The sequence below is a fragment of the Cherax quadricarinatus genome, chromosome 13 (genome assembly GCF_038502225.1).
Source record: "Cherax quadricarinatus isolate ZL_2023a chromosome 13, ASM3850222v1, whole genome shotgun sequence".
Classification (NCBI taxonomy): domain Eukaryota; kingdom Metazoa; phylum Arthropoda; class Malacostraca; order Decapoda; family Parastacidae; genus Cherax; species Cherax quadricarinatus.
In genome coordinates, this window is record NC_091304.1 from 2914293 (window position 1) to 2932306 (window position 18014).

The following is an 18014-nucleotide window of genomic DNA, read 5'->3' on the forward strand; positions in this document are numbered from 1 at the left end:
CTGTTTCGCAACACAGTCAACACTGTTTCGCAGTAAAACTGTCTCGCAACAGTCAACACTGTTTCGCAACACAGTCAACACTGTCTAGTCAACACTGTTTCGCAACACAGTCAACACTGTTTCGCAACACAGTCAACACTGTTTCGCAACACAGTCAACACTGTTTCGCAACACAGTCAACACTGTTTCGCAACACAGTCAACACTGTTTCGCAACACAGTCAACACTGTTTCGCAACACAGTCAACACTGTTTCGCAACACAGTCAACACTGTTTCGCAACACAGTCAACACTGTCTCGCAACACAGTCAACACTGTTTCGCAACACAGTCAACACTGTTTCGCAACACAGTCAACACTGTTTCGCAACACAGTCAACACTGTTTCGCAACACAGTCAACACTGTTTCGCAACACAGTCAACACTGTTTCGCAACACAGTCAACACTGTTTCGCAACACAGTCAACACTGTTTCGCAACACAGTCAACACTGTTTCGCAACACAGTCAACACTGTTTCGCAACACAGTCAACACTGTTTCGCAACACAGTCAACACTGTTTCGCAACACAGTCAACACTGTTTCGCAACACAGTCAACACTGTTTCGCAACACAGTCAACACTGTTTCGCAACACAGTCAACACTGTTTCGCAACACAGTCAACACTGTTTCGCAACACAGTCAACACTGTTTCGCAACACAGTCAACACTGTTTCGCAACATAGTCAACACTGTCTCGCAACACAGTCAACACTGTTTCGCAACACAGTCAACAGTGTTTCGCAACACAGTCAACAGTGTTTCGCAACACAGTCAACACTGTGTCGCAACACAGTCAACACTGTTTCGAAACACAGTCAACACTGTTTCGCAACACAGTCAACACTGTTTCGCAACACAGTCAACACTGTTTCGCAACACAGTCAACACTGTTTCGCAACATAGTCAACACTGTCTCGCAACACAGTCAACACTGTTTCGCAACACAGTCAACACTGTTTCGCAACACAGTCAACACTGTTTCGCAACACAGTCAACACTGTTTCGCAACACAGTCAACACTGTTTCGCAACACAGTCAACACTGTTTCGCAACACAGTCAACACTGTTTCGCAACACAGTCAACACTGTTTCGCAACACAGTCAACACTGTTTCGCAACACAGTCAACACTGTTTCGCAACACAGTCAACACTGTTTCGCAACACAGTCAACACTGTTTCGCAACACAGTCAACACTGTTTCGCAACACAGTCAACACTGTTTCGCAACACAGTCAACGCTGTTTCGCAACACAGTCAACACTGTTTCGCAACACAGTCAACACTGTTTCGCAACACAGTCAACGCTGTTTCGCAACATAGTCAACACTGTTTCGCAACACAGTCAACACTGTTTCGCAACACAGTCAACGCTGTTTCGCAACACAGTCAACGCTGTTTCGCAACACAGTCAACACTGTTTCGCAACACAGTCAACACTGTTTCGCAACACAGTCAACACTGTTTCGCAACACAGTCAACACTGTTTCACAACACAGTGAACACTGTTTCGCAACACAGTCAACACTGTTTCGCAACACAGTCAACACTGTTTCGTAACACAGTCAACACTGTTTCGCAACACAGTCAACACTGTTTCGCAACACAGTCAACACTGTTTCGCAACACAGTCAACACTGTTTCGCAACACAGTCAACACTGTTTCGCAACACAGTCAACACTGTTTCGCAACACAGTCAACACTGTTTCGCAACACAGTCAACGCTGTTTCGCAACAGAGTCAACACTGTTTCGCAACACAGTCAACACTTTTTCGCAACACAGTCAACACTGTTTCGCAACACAGTCAACACTGTTTCGCAACACAGTCAACACTGTTTCGCAACACAGTCAACACTGTTTCGCAACACAGTCAACGCTGTTTCGCAACAGAGTCAACACTGTTTCGCAACACAGTCAACACTGTTTCGAAACACAGTCAACACTGTTTCGCAACACAGTCAACACTGTTTCGCAACACAGTCAACACTGTTTCGCAACACAGTCAACACTGTTTCGCAACATAGTCAACACTGTCTCGCAACACAGTCAACACTGTTTCGCAACACATTCAACGCTGTTTCGCAACACAGTCAACACTGTTTCGCAACACAGTCAACACTGTTTCGCAACACAGTCAACACTGTTTCGCAACACAGTCAACACTGTTTCGCAACACAGTCAACGCTGTTTCGCAACACAGTCAACACTGTTTCGCAACACAGTCAACACTGTTTCGCAACACAGTCAACATTGTTTCGCAACACAGTCAACACCGTTTCGGAACACAGTCAACGCTGTTTCGCAACATTCAACACAGTCTCGCAACACAGTCAACACTGTTTCGCAACACAGTCAACACTGTTTCACAACACATTCAACACTGTTTCGCAACACATTCAACACTGTTTCGCAACATAGTCAACAGATCACCACCAGATCACTAATAAATCTCCCACATACCACCAGATCACTAATAAATCCCCCACATACCACCAGATCACTAATAAATCCCCCACATGCCACCAGATCACTAATAAATCCCCCACATACCACCAGATCACTAATAAATCCCCCACATACAACCAGATCACTAATAAATCTCCCACATACCACCAGATCACTAATAAATCCCCCACATACCACCAGATCACTAATAAATCTCCCACATACCACCAGATCACTAATAAATCTTCCACATACCACCAGATCACTAATAAATCTCCCACATACCACCAGATCACTAATAAATCTCCCACATACCACCAGATCACTAAAAAATCTCCCACATACCACCAGATCACTAATAAATCTCCCACATACCACCAGATCACTAATAAATCTCCCACATACCACCAGATCACTAATAAATCTCCCACATACCACCAGATCACTAATAAATCCCCCACATACCACCAGATCACTAATAAATCCCCCACATACCACCAGATCACTAATAAATCCCCCACATACCACCAGATCACTAATAAATCCCCCACATACCACCATATCACTAATAAATCCCCCACATACCACCAGATCACTAATAAATCCCCCACATACCACCAGATCACTAATAAATCCCTCACATACCACCAGATCACTAATAAATCCCCCACATAACACCAGATCACTAATAAATCTCCCACATACCTCCAGATCTTTATTAAATCCCTCACATACCACCAGATCACTAATAAATCTCCCACATGCCACCAGATCACTAATAAATCCCCCACATACCACCAGATTACTAATAAATCTCCCACATACCACCAGATCACTAATAAATCTCCCACATACCACCAGATCAATAATAAATCCCCCACATACCACCAGATCACTAATAAATCTTCCAAATACCACCAGATCACTAATAAATCTCCCACATACCAAGAGATCACTAATAAATCCCCCACATACCACCAGATCACTAACAAATCTCCCACATACCACCAGATCACTAATAAATCTCCCACTTACCAAGAGATCACTATTAAATCTCCGACATACCACCAGATTACTAATAAATCCCCCACATATCACCAGATCACTAATAAATCTCCCACCTACCAAGAGTTCAATAATAAATGCCCCACATGCCACCAGATCACTAATAAATCTCCCACATACCACCAGATCACTAATGAATCTCCCACATAGCACCAGATCACTAATAAATCTCCGACATACCACCAGATTACTAATAAATGTCCCACATACCACCAGATCACTAATAAATCTCCCACATACCAAGAGTTCAATAATAAATGCCCCACATGCCACCAGATCACTAATAAATCTCCCACATACCACCAGATCACTAATAAATCTCCCACATATCACCAGATCACTAATAAATCTCCCACATACCACCAGATCACTAATAAATCCCCCACATACCACCAGATCACTAATAAATCTCCCACATAACACCAGATCACTAATAACCCTCCCACATACCACCAGATCACTAATAAATCCCCCACATACCACCAGATCACTAATAAATCTCCCACATACCACCAGATCACTAATAAATCCCCCACGTATCACCAGATCACTAATAAATCCCCCACATACCACAAGATCACTAATAAATCCCCCACATACCACCAGATCGTTAATAAATCCCCCACATACCACCAGATCACTAATAAATCCCCCACATACCACCAGATCACTAATAAATCTCCCACATACCACCAGATCACTAATAACCCTCCCACATACCACCAGATCACTAATAAATCTCCCACATACCACCAGATCACTAATAAATCTCCCACATACCACCAGATCACTAATAACCCTCCCACATACCACCAGATCACTAATAAATCCCCCACATACCACCAGATCACTAATAAATCCCCCACATACCACCAGATCACTAATAAATCTCCCACATACCACCAGGTCACTAATAAATCCCTCACATACCACCAGATCACTAATAAATCTCCCACATACCACCAGATCACTAATAAATCCCACACATACGACCAGATCACTAATAAATCTCCCACATGCCACCAGATCACTAATAAATCCCCCACATACCACCAGATCACTAATAAATCCCCCACATACCACCAGATCACTAATAAATCCCCACATACCACCAGATCACTAATAAATCCCCACATACCACCAGATCACTAATAAATCCCCCACATACCACCAGATCACTAATAAATCCCACACATATCACCAGATCACTAATAAATCCCCCACATACCACCAGATCTCTAATAAATCTCCCACATACCACCAGATCAATAATAAATCCCCACATACCACCAGATCACTAATAAATCCCCAACATACCACCAGATCACTAGTAAATCCCCCACATACCACCAGATCACTAATAAATCCCCACATACCACAATATCACTAATAAATCCCCACATACCACCAGATCACTAATAAATCTCTCACATACCACCAGATCACTAATAAATCCCCCACATACCACCAGATCACTAATAAATCCCCCACATACCACCAGATCACTAATATGTCCCTCACATACAACCAGATCACTAATAAATCCCCCACATACCACCAGATCACTAATAAATCCCCCACATACCACCAGATCACAAATAAATCCCCCACATACCATCAGATCACTAATAAATCCCCCACATACCACCAGATCACTAATAAATCCCCACATACCACCAGATCAATAATAAATCTCCCACATACCACCAGATCACTAATAAATCCCTCACATACCAACAGATCACTAATAAATCCCCCACCTACCACCAGATCACTAATAAATCCCTCACATACCACCAGATCACTAATAAATCCCCCACATACCACCAGATCACTAATAGATCCCCCACATACCACCAGATCACTAATAAATCCCCAACATACCACCAGATCATTAATAAATCCCCCACATACTACCAGATCACTAATAAATCCCCCACATACCACCAGATCACTAATAAATCCCACACATACCACCAGATCACTAAGAAATCCCCCACATACCACCAGATCACTAATAAATCCCCCACATACCACCAGATCACTAATAAATCCCCCACATACCACCAGATCACTAATAAATCCCCCACATACCACCAGATCACTAATAAATCCTCCACATACCACCAGATCACTAATAAATCCCCCACATACCACCAGATCACTAATAAATCCCCCACATACCACCAGATCACTAATAAATCTCCCACATACCACCAGATCACTAATAAATCCCCCACATACCACCAGATCACTAATAAATCCCCCACATACCACCAGATCACTAATAAATCCCCCGCATACCACCAGATCACTAATAAATCCCCCACATACCACCAGATCACTAATAAATCTCCCACATACCACCAGATCACTAATAAATCCCCCACATACCACCAGATCACTAATAAATCCCCCACATACCACCTGATCACTAATAAATCCCCCACATACCACCAGATCACTAATAAATCTCCCACATACCACCAGATCACTAATAAATCCCCCACATACCACCAGATCACTAATAAATCCCCCACATACCACCAGATCACTAATAAATCCCCCACATACCACCAGATCACTAATAAATCCCCCACATACCACCAGATCACTAATAAATACCCCACATACCACCAGATCACTAATAAATCCCCCACATACCACCAGATCACTAATAAATCCCCCACATACCACAAGATCACTAATAAATCCCCCACATACCACCAGATCACTAATAAATCCCCCACATACCACCAGATCACTAATAAATCTCCCACATACCACCAGATCACTAATAAATCCCCCACATACCACCAGATCACTAATAAATCTCCCACATACCACCAGATCACTAATAAATCCCCCACATACCACCAGATCACTAATAAATCTCCCACATACCACCAGATCACTAATAAATCCCCCACATATCACCAGATCACTAATAAATCCCCCACATACCACCAGATCACTAATAAATCCGCCACATACCACCAGATCACTAATAAATCCCCCACATGCCACCAGATCACTAATAAATCCCCCACATACCACCAGATCACTAATAAGTCTCCCACATACCACCAGATCACTAATAAATCCCCCACATGCCACCAGATCACTAATAAATCCCCCACATACCACCAGATCACTAATAAGTCTCCCACATACCACCAGATCACTAATAAATCCCCCACATATCACCAGATCACTAATAAATCCCCCACATACCACCAGATCACTAATAAATCCCCCACATACCACCAGATCACTAATAAATCTCCCACATACCACCAGATCACTAATAAATCCCCCACATACCACCAGATCACTAATAAATCCCCCACATACCACCAGATCACTAATAAATCCCCCACATACCACCAGATCACTAATAAATCCCCCACATACCACCAGATCACTAATAAATCCCCCACATACCACCAGATCACTAATAAATCCCCCACATACCACCAGATCACTAATAAATCCCCCACATACCACCAGATCACTAATAAATCCCCCACATACCACCAGATCACTAATAAATCCCCCACATACCACCAGATCACTAATAAATCCCCCACATACCACCAGATCACTAATAAATCCCCCACATACCACCAGATCACTAATAAATCCCCCACATACCACCAGATCACTAATAAATCCCCCACATACCACCAGATCACTAATAAATCCCCCACATACCACCAGATCACTAATAAATCCCCCACATACCACCAGATCACTAATAAATCCCCCACATACCACCAGATCACTAATAAATCTCCCACATACCACCAGATCACTAATAAATCCCCCACATACCACCAGATCACTAATAAATCCCCCACATACCACCAGATCACTAATATATCCCCCACATACCACCAGATCACTAATAAATCCCCCACATACCACCAGATCACTAATAAATCTCCCACATACCACCAGATCACTAATAAATCCCCCACATACCACCAGATCACTAATAAATCTCCCACATACCACCAGATCACTAATAAATCCCCCACATACCACCAGATCACTAATAAATCCCCCACATACCACCAGATCACTAATAAATCTCCCACATACCACCAGATCACTAATAAATCCCCCACATACCACCAGATCACTAATAAATATCCCACATACCACCAGATCACTAATATATCCCCCACATACCACCAGATCACTAATAAATCCCCCACATACCACCAGATCACTAATATATCCCCCACATACCACCAGATCACTAATAAATCCCCCACATACCACCAGATCACTAATAAATCCCCCACATACCACCAGATCACTAATAAATCTCCCACATACCACTAGATCCCCCACATACCACCAGATCACTAATAAATCCCCCACATACCACCAGATCACTCATACCACCAGATCACTAATAAATCCCCCACATACCACCAGATCACTAATATATCCCCCACATACCACCAGATCACTAATAAATCCCCCACATACCACCAGATCACTAATAAATCTCCCACATACCACCAGATCACTAATAAATCCCCCACATACCACCAGATCACTAATAAATCCCCCACATACCACCAGATCACTAATAAATCCCCCACATACCACCAGATCACTAATAAATCCCCCACATACCACCAGATCACTAATAAATCCCCCACATACCACCAGATCACTAATAAATCCCCCACATACCACCAGATCACTAATAAATCTCCCACATACCACCAGATCACTAATAAATCCCCCACATACCACCAGATCACTAATAAATCCCCCACATACCACCAGATCACTAATAAATCCCCCACATACCACCAGATCACTAATAAATCCCCCACATACCACCAGATCACTAATAAATACCACCCACATACACATACCACCAGATCACTAATAAATCCCCCTCATACCACCAGATCACTAATAAATCCCCCACATACCACCAGATCACTAATAAATCCCCCACATACCACCAGATCACTAATAAATCCCCCACATACCACCAGATCACTAATAAATCCCCCACATACCACCAGATCACTAATAAATCCCCCACATACCACCAGATCACTAATAAATCCCCCACATACCACCAGATCACTAATAAATCCCCCACATATCACCAGATCACTAATAAATCCCCCACATACCACCAGATCACTAATAAATCCCCCACATACCACCAGATCACTAATAAATCCCCCACATACCACCAGATCATCCCTAATACCACCAATCACCCCCTCAGACCACCAGATCACTAATAAATCCCCCACATACCACCAGATCACTAATAAATCCCCCACATACCACCAGATCACTAATAAATCCCCCACATACCACCAGATCACTAATAAATCCCCCACATACCACCAGATCACTAATAAATCCCCCACATACCACCAGATCACTAATAAATCCCCCACATACCACCAGATCACTAATAAATCCCCCACATACCACCAGATCACTAATAAATCCCCCACATACCACCAGATCACTAATAAATCCCCCACATACCACCAGATCACTAATAAATCCCCCACATACCACCAGATCACTAATAAATCCCCCACATACCACCAGATCACTAATAAATCCCCCACATACCACCAGATCACTAATAAATCCCCCACATACCACCAGATCACTAATAAATCCCCCACATACCACCAGATCACTAATAAATCCCCCACATACCACCAGATCACTAATAAATCCCCCACATACCACCAGATCACTAATAAATCCCCCACATACCACCAGATCACTAATAAATCCCCCACATACCACCAGATCACTAATAAATCCCCCACATACCACCAGATCACTAATAAATCCCCCACATACCACCAGATCACTAATAAATCCCCCTCATACCACCAGATCACTAATAAATCCCCCACATACCACCAGATCACTAATAAATCCCCCACATACCACCAGATCACTAATAAATCCCCCACATACCACCAGATCACTAATAAATCCCCCACATACCACCAGATCACTAATAAATCCCCCACATACCACCAGATCACTAATAAATCCCCCACATACCACCAGATCACTAATAAATCCCCCACATACCACCAGATCACTAATAAATCCCCCACATACCACCAGATCACTAATAAATCCCCCACATACCACCAGATCACTAATAAATCCCTCACATACCACCAGATCACTAATAAATCCCCTACATACCACCAGATCACTAATAAATCCCCCACATACCACCAGATCACTAATAAATCCCCCACATACCACCAGATCACTAATAAATCCCCCACATACCACCAGATCACTAATAAATCCCCCACATACCACCAGATCACTAATAAATCTCCCACATACCACCAGATCACTAATAAATCCCCCACATACCACCAGATCACTAATAAATCCCCCACATACCACCAGATCACTAATAAATCCCCCACATACCACCAGATCACTAATAAATCCCCCACATACCACCAGATCACTAATAAATCCCCCACATACCACCAGATCACTAATAAATCCCCCACATACCACCAGATCACTAATAAATCCCCCACATACCACCAGATCACTAATAAATCCCCCACATACCACCAGATCACTAATAAATCCCCCACATACCACCAGATCACTAATAAATCCCCCACATACCACCAGATCACTAATAAATCCCCCACATACCACCAGATCACTAATAAATCCCCCACATACCACCAGATCACTAATAAATCCCCTCACATACCACCAGATCACTAATAAATCCCCCACATACCACCAGATCACTAATAAATCCCCCACATACCACCAGATCACTAATAAATCCCTCACATACCACCAGATCACTAATAAATCCCCCACATACCACCAGATCACTAATAAATCCCTCACATACCACCAGATCACTAATAAATCCCTCACATACCACCAGATCACTAATAAATCCCCCACATACCACCAGATCACTAATAAATCCCCCACATACCACCAGATCACTGATAAATCCCCCACATACCTCCAGATCACTAATAAATCCCCCACATACCACCAGATCACTAATAAATCCCCCACATACCACCAGATCACTGATAAATCCCCCACATACCACCAGATCACTAATAAATCCCCCACATACCACCAGATCACTAATAAATCCCCCACATACCACCAGATCACTAATAAATCCCCCACATACCACCAGATCACTAATAAATCCCCCACATACCACCAGATCACTAATAAATCCCCCACATACCACCAGATCACTAATAAATCCCCCACATACCACCAGATCACTAATAAATCCCCCACATACCACCAGATCACTAATAAATCCCCCACATACCACCAGATCACTAATAAATCCCCCTCATACCACCAGATCACTAATAAATCCCCCTCATACCACCAGATCACTAATAAATCCCCCACATACCACCAGATCACTAATAAATCTAATAAATCCCCCACATACCACCAGATCACTAATAAATCCCCACATACCACCAGATCCCCACATACCACCAGATCACTAATAAATCCCTCACATACCACCAGATCACTAATAAATCCCCCACATACCACCAGATCACTAATAAATCCCTCACATACCACCAGATCACTAATAAATCCCCCACATACCACCAGATCACTAATAAATCCCCCACATACCACCAGATCACTAGCAGAAGAGAATAAATAATATCTCACTAAACTCTGAATCAATTAACACAATTTATCGAGAGAATAAATCTATTTGACACTGAAAAAAAAAAACTTCTGTGAGATCTTTAACGAATTATTAATTAAAAAAATCGCTGATGATTTCATAAATTTTCGGTAAAGATCGAATCAATTATGTAAGAAAAGCTCCGAATAATTTGGAAAAAAATAACTGAATTATTCCTGCAGATTATTCCACTGAACCTCAGTAAAAAATATTAATTTTGTTATCGTCGTGATATTTTTGACTATGATAATACAGTGTGTTTCAAAATGATGATCCAGTTTCAAAGGAAACTGCTTTGAAACTGGGTTATTTAATTTAAAACACTCTGTGTATGTCTGGACTGGATGTCACAGTTTGGTCAATTTTTTTCCTTCCGGAAGATATTCCTTGATATGCGAGATGTTTGTGTAAATTACGAGGATCAGGTGTCAAGTGTCACGTTTATGGTGGATCAGGTGTCAAGTGTCACGTTTATGGTGGATCAGGTGTCAAGTGTCACGTTTATGGTGGATCAGGTGTCCAGTGTCACGTTTATGGTGGATCAGGTGTCAAGTGTCACGTTTATGGTGGATCAGGTGTCAAGTGTCACGTTTATGGTGGATCAGGTGTCCAGTGTCACGTTTATGGTGGATCAGGTGTCCAGTGTCACGTTTATGGTGGATCAGGTGTAAAGTGTACCGTTTATGGTGGATCAGGTGTAAAGTGTCACGTTTATGGTGGATCAGGTGTAAAGTGTCACGTTTATGGTGGATCAGGTGTAAAGTGTACCGTTTATGGTGGATCAGGTGTAAAGTGTACCGTTTATGGTGGATCAGGTGTCCCAGTGTCGGTATCGGTGTCCAGTGTCACGTTTATGGTGCATCAGGTGTCCAGTGTCACGTTTATGGTGGATCAGGTGTCCAGTGTCACGTTTATGGTGGATCAGGTGTCCAGTGTCACGTTTATGGTGGATCAGGTGTCCAGTGTCACGTTTATGGTGGATCAGGTGTCAAGTGTCACGTTTATGGTGGATCAGGTGTCCAGTGTCACGTTTATGGTGGATCAGGTGTCAGGTGTACGTTTATGGTATCCAGGTGTCAGTGTCACGTTTATGGTGGATCAGGTGTCCAAAGTGTACGTTTATGGTGGATCGGTGTCAAGTGTACGTTTATGGTGGATCAGGTGTCCAGTGTCACGTTTATGGTGGATTTCATGTCGGATGTCACGTTTATGGTGGATCAGGTGTCCAGTGTCACGTTTATGGTGGATCAGGTGTCCAGTGTCACGTTTATGGTGGATCAGGTGTCCAGTATCCACGTTTATGGTGGATGGTGTCAATGTCGTTTATGGTGGATCAGGTGTCCAGTGTCACGTTTATGGTGGATCAGGTGTAAAGTGTACCGTTTATGGTGGATCAGGTGTCAAGTGTCACGTTTATGGTGGATCAGATGTTAAGTACCACGTTTATGGTGGATCAGGTGTTAAGTGTCACGTTTATGGTGGATCAGGTGTCAAGTGTCACGTTTATGGTGGATCAGGTGTCAAGTGTCACGTTTATAGTGGATTAGGTGTCAAGTGTCATATTTAAGGTAGATCAGGTGTCAAGTGTCGCATTTGAGGTAGATCAGGTTGTCAAGTGTCACATTTAAGGTAGATAAGGAGTCAAGTGTCAGGTTTAAGTCAGGCGGCCAGGTTTAAGCAGGCCGGTCAGGAAGGTCGCAAGTGCGGGTTTAAGTCTGGCCGTCAGGTTTGAAAACGTGTCAGGGTTTGCGGCCAAGCGTCAGGTCAGGCCGTGTCAGGTTTAAGGCAGGTTTCAAGTCGGCGTCAGGCTGGTCGCAGGTCGTCGGCAGGCGGGGGTCGGGTTTAAGAGGCCGGTCAGTTTCAGGCCAAGTGTCAGGTTTGCAGGCGTCAGGTTTAAGGCAGGTCAGGTTTCAGGTCAGGAGTCAGGGTCAGGTTTGCAAGGTGTCACGTTTGGCCAGCAAGTGTCGTTTAAGTCAGGCCGTCGTCAGTGTGTTTCCAGGCCGTCACGTTTGCAACCGGTCACGTTTGCGGCGGTACGTTTGGGCAGGTTTACGTTTCCAGGCAAGGTTTGGTCAGGCGGTCAATTTGCGAACCAGGTCAATGTCAGTTTAAGGCAGGGCCGGTCACGTTTAAGGCAGGCGTGTCGTTTAAGTCAGGTCAGTCGTTTTCCAGCATGTCTTTAAGGTAGTTTAGCAAGGTCACGTTTCGGTCAAGTGTCAAGTGCCGCCAACTCGTGTCACGGCGGTTTCCACAATGTCACGGGGCGGTCGGCAGGCTGTCACGTTTAAGCAGTCAAGACAAGGCAGGTCCAAGTGCGGGTTTGAAGCACGTTTGCCAGGCCGGTCACGGGGCCGCGTCAGTTTAAGGTCGTGTCGGTTTGGCAGGGGTGTCCGGCAAGTCACTTTAAGGGTTTCCGGTCACGGTCAGGCGGTCAAGGTTAAAGGCAGGTCGGTTTAAGGCAGGCGTCAGGTTTAAGGTCAGGCCGGTCGTTTGCAGGCCGTACCGGGAATGTCCAAGTGCCGGTCAGGTTTGGCGGACCGGTCAGGGGGTCAAGCTGTCAGGTTTAAGTCACGGTCGTTTATCGGGCGTCGGGGCAAGGTCGGTCAGGTTTGTCCGGGTCGAAGTCGGGTCACGTTTAAGTCAGGTCAAGTGTCAGGTTTAAGTCAGGTCAAGTGTCACGTTTAAGTCAGGTCAAGTGTCACGTTTAAGTCAGGTCAAGTGTCAGGCCGGGTGTCGGAAGTCATCACGTTTGTCAAGGCGTCGGTTTAAGGCTGGTTTTTTTTTCAAGTCAAGTCAGGCCGGTCGGTTTAAGTAGGCGTCACGTTTGCCAGGCGTGTCAAGGGTTTGGCAGGTCAATTCGGTTTAAGGCAGGTCAATGTCGTTTGGCAAGTTTAAGTTTAACTTAAGATTTTTTTTATATTTTATTTAAAACCAATACAGTATAACATAAAAATAAAGAAACAGTATGGATCTCAATCAAAGTAACTGACACACGGATTGCACCTACTTGCTCTCAAGATATTGCTGCAAAAACATACAATAATAACTTACGACAAGAACATAGCTAAACTTACGGTAAGAACATAGCTAAACTTACGGTAAGAACATAGCTAAACTTACGGTAAGAACATAGCTAAACTTACGGTAAGAACATAGCTAAACTTACGGTAAGAACATAGCTAAACTTACGGTAAGAACATAGCTAAACTTACGGTAAGAACATAGCTAAACTTACGGCAAGAACATAGCTAAACTTACGGCAAGAACATAGCTAAACTTACGACAAGAACATAGCTAAACTTACGGCAAGAACATAGCTAAACTTACGGCAAGAACATAGCTAAACTTACGGCAAGAACATAGCTAAACTTACGACAAGAACATAGCTAAACTTACGGCAAGAACATAGCTAAACTTACGGCAAGAACATAGCTAAACTTACGACAAGAACATAGCTAAACTTACGACAAGAACATAGCTATACTTACGACAAGAACATAGCTAAACTTACGACAAGAACATAGCTAAACTTACGGTAAGAACATAGCTAAACTTACGGCAAGAACATAGCTAAACTTACGGCAAGAACATAGCTAAACTTACGGCAAGAACATAGCTAAACTTACGGCAAGAACATAGCTAAACTTACGACAAGAACATAGCTAAACTTACGACAAGAACATAGCTAAACTTACGACAAGAACATAGCTAAACTTACGACAAGAACATAGCTAAACTTACGGCAAGAACATAGCTAAACTTACGACAAGAACATAGCTAAACTTACGACAAGAACATAGCTAAACTTACGACAAGAACATAGCTAAACTTACGACAAGAACATAGCTAAACTTACGACAAGAACATAGCTAAACTTACGACAAGAACATAGCTAAACTTACGACAAGAACATAGCTAAACTTACGACAAGAACATAGCTAAACTTACGACAAGAACATAGCTAAACTTACGACAAGAACATAGCTAAACTTACGACAAGAACATAGCCAAACTTACGACAAGAACATAGCTAAACTTACGGCAAGAACATAGCTAAACTTACGGCAAGAACATAGCTAAACTTACGACAAGAACATAGCTAAACTTACGGCAAGAACATAGCTAAACTTACGGCAAGAACATAGCTAAACTTACGGCAAGAACATAGCTAAACTTACGACAAGAACATAGCTAAACTTACGACAAGAACATAGCCAAACTTACGACAAGAACATAGCTAAACTTACGGCAAGAACATAGCTAAACTTACGGCAAGAACATAGCTAAACTTACGGCAAGAACATAGCTAAACTTACGGCAAGAACATAGCTAAACTTACGACAAGAACATAGCTAAACTTACGGCAAGAACATAGCTAAACTTACAAGAACATAGCTAAACTTACGGCAAGAACATAGCTAAACTTACGGCAAGAACATAGCTAAACTTACGGCAAGAACATAGCTAAACTTACGGCAAGAACATAGCTAAACTTACGACAAGAACATAGCTAAACTTACGACAAGAACATAGCTAAACTTACGACAAGAACATAGCTAAACTTACGACAAGAACATAGCTAAACTTACGACAAGAACATAGCTAAACTTACGACAAGAACATAGCTAAACTTACGACAAGAACATAGCTAAACTTACGACAAGAACATAGCTAAACTTACGACAAGAACATAGCTAAACTTACGACAAGAACATAGCTAAACTTACGACAAGAACATAGCTAAACTTACGACAAGAACATAGCTAAACTTACGACAAGAACATAGCTAAACTTACGACAAGAACATAGCTAAACTTACGACAAGAACATAGCTAAACTTACGACAAGAACATAGCTAAACTTACGACAAGACCATAGCTAAAAAAAAAATACTGTCACAGATTAGGTGTTTAGGCTAATTAATATAAAGTATTAAAGTTTCATTTGATAAGTTATTTTGGTGAAGATAAGGTAATTAGGTTAATTAAGGCCAAGTACTTAGGTTAATTAAGGTCATGTATTTAGGTTAAGTCCATGTATTTAGGTTAATTAAGGGCAGGTCTTTTAGTTAATTAGGACCAGGTATTTAGACTAATTAAGGCCAGGTATTTAGGTTAAATAATACGAGGTATCGAGGTTAATTAAGGCCATTTATTTAGGTTAAGTAAGGCCTTTTATTTAGGTTAATTAAGACCAGGTATTTAGGTTATTTAAGCCATGTATTTAGGTTAAGTCCATGTATTTAAATTAATGAAGGCCAGGCCTTTAGGTTTAATAAGGCCATGTATTTAGGTTAATTAAGTCCATGTATTTAGGTTAATTAAGGGCAACCCTTTTGGTTAATTAGGACCAGGTATTTAGACTAATTAAGATCAGGTACTTAGGTTAATTAATACGAATTATCTAGATTAATTAAGGCCAGGCATTTTGGTTAATTAAGGCCATTTATTTAGGTTAATTAAGACCAGATATTTAGGTTAATTAAGGCCAGATGTTTAGGTAAATTAAGGTCATTTATTTAAGTTAATTAGGGCCATTTATTTAGGTTAATTAAGGCCATTTATTTAGGTTAATTAAGGCCAGATATTTAGGTTAATTAAGATCCGGTATTTAGGTTAAGGCCAGGCATTTAGGTTAATTTAGGTAAGGTATTTAGGCTTGTAGATGAATGGTTCACAGAACCGACATGTTGATAAATTAGACACATGTGCAACTCTTGGGTATCTTTATTGAGGAAACGTTTCGCCACACAGTGGCTTCATCAGTCCATACAAAGGAGAATCTTGAAGAACAGGAGGAGAATGAGGTAATCAGTCCCTCAACCTTGAGTCGATGTGGTCAGTCCATCAAGATTGAATAGAATACGGCATAGTTCGTTACTTTGTTATATTGTTACTGCCATTATTGCTGCTATTATTATTGTTATTATTATTATTATTATTATTATTATTATTATTATTATTATTATTATTATTATTATTATTATTATTATTAGCAGTAGTAGTAAACTCCTTAATGCAACCAAGGAACTGATCCCTAATTTGTCGAAAAGTATATGGAACCCGTTTGTAAGAGATTTAATCCTAAGTCGCGGAACGAAGGGTAGGGAATCCCCTCCCTCACTCAAGAAATCGGAGGGGATCTTAACATTAATCCCCCACAAGAGCAGTGATTGCTGGGGATTTTCCTAATTTCCTGAATGATGGCGTTAACTCAGTGACGGATTTGTCTGACTTGTGGAGGGATTTGTGTGTGTGTGTGTGTGTGTGTGTGTGTGTGTGTGTGTGTGTGTGTGTGTGTGTGTGTGTGTGTGTGTGTGTGTGTGTGTGTGTGTGTGTGTGTGTGTGTGTGTAGTCTCCTAGCTGTGGTTCCAGGGGTCGATTCACAGCTCTGGCCTCACCTCTTCAATGGTCGCTACTAGGTCACTCTTCCTGCTGCATGAGCTTTATCATACCTCTTCCTCATGCTGTGTATGGATCCTGCCTCCACTACATCACTTCCCAAACTCTTCTACTTCCTGACAACTCTGTGACTGAAGAAATACTTCCTAACATCCCTGTGATTCTTCAACTTCCAACTGTACTGCGTGTGTGTGTTTTACTGAGAGAGAGAGTGAGAGGGAGAGAGAGAGAGAGAGAGAGAGAGAGAGAGAGAGAGAGAGAGAGAGAGAGAGAGAGAGAGAGAGAGAGAGAGAGAGAGAGAGAGAG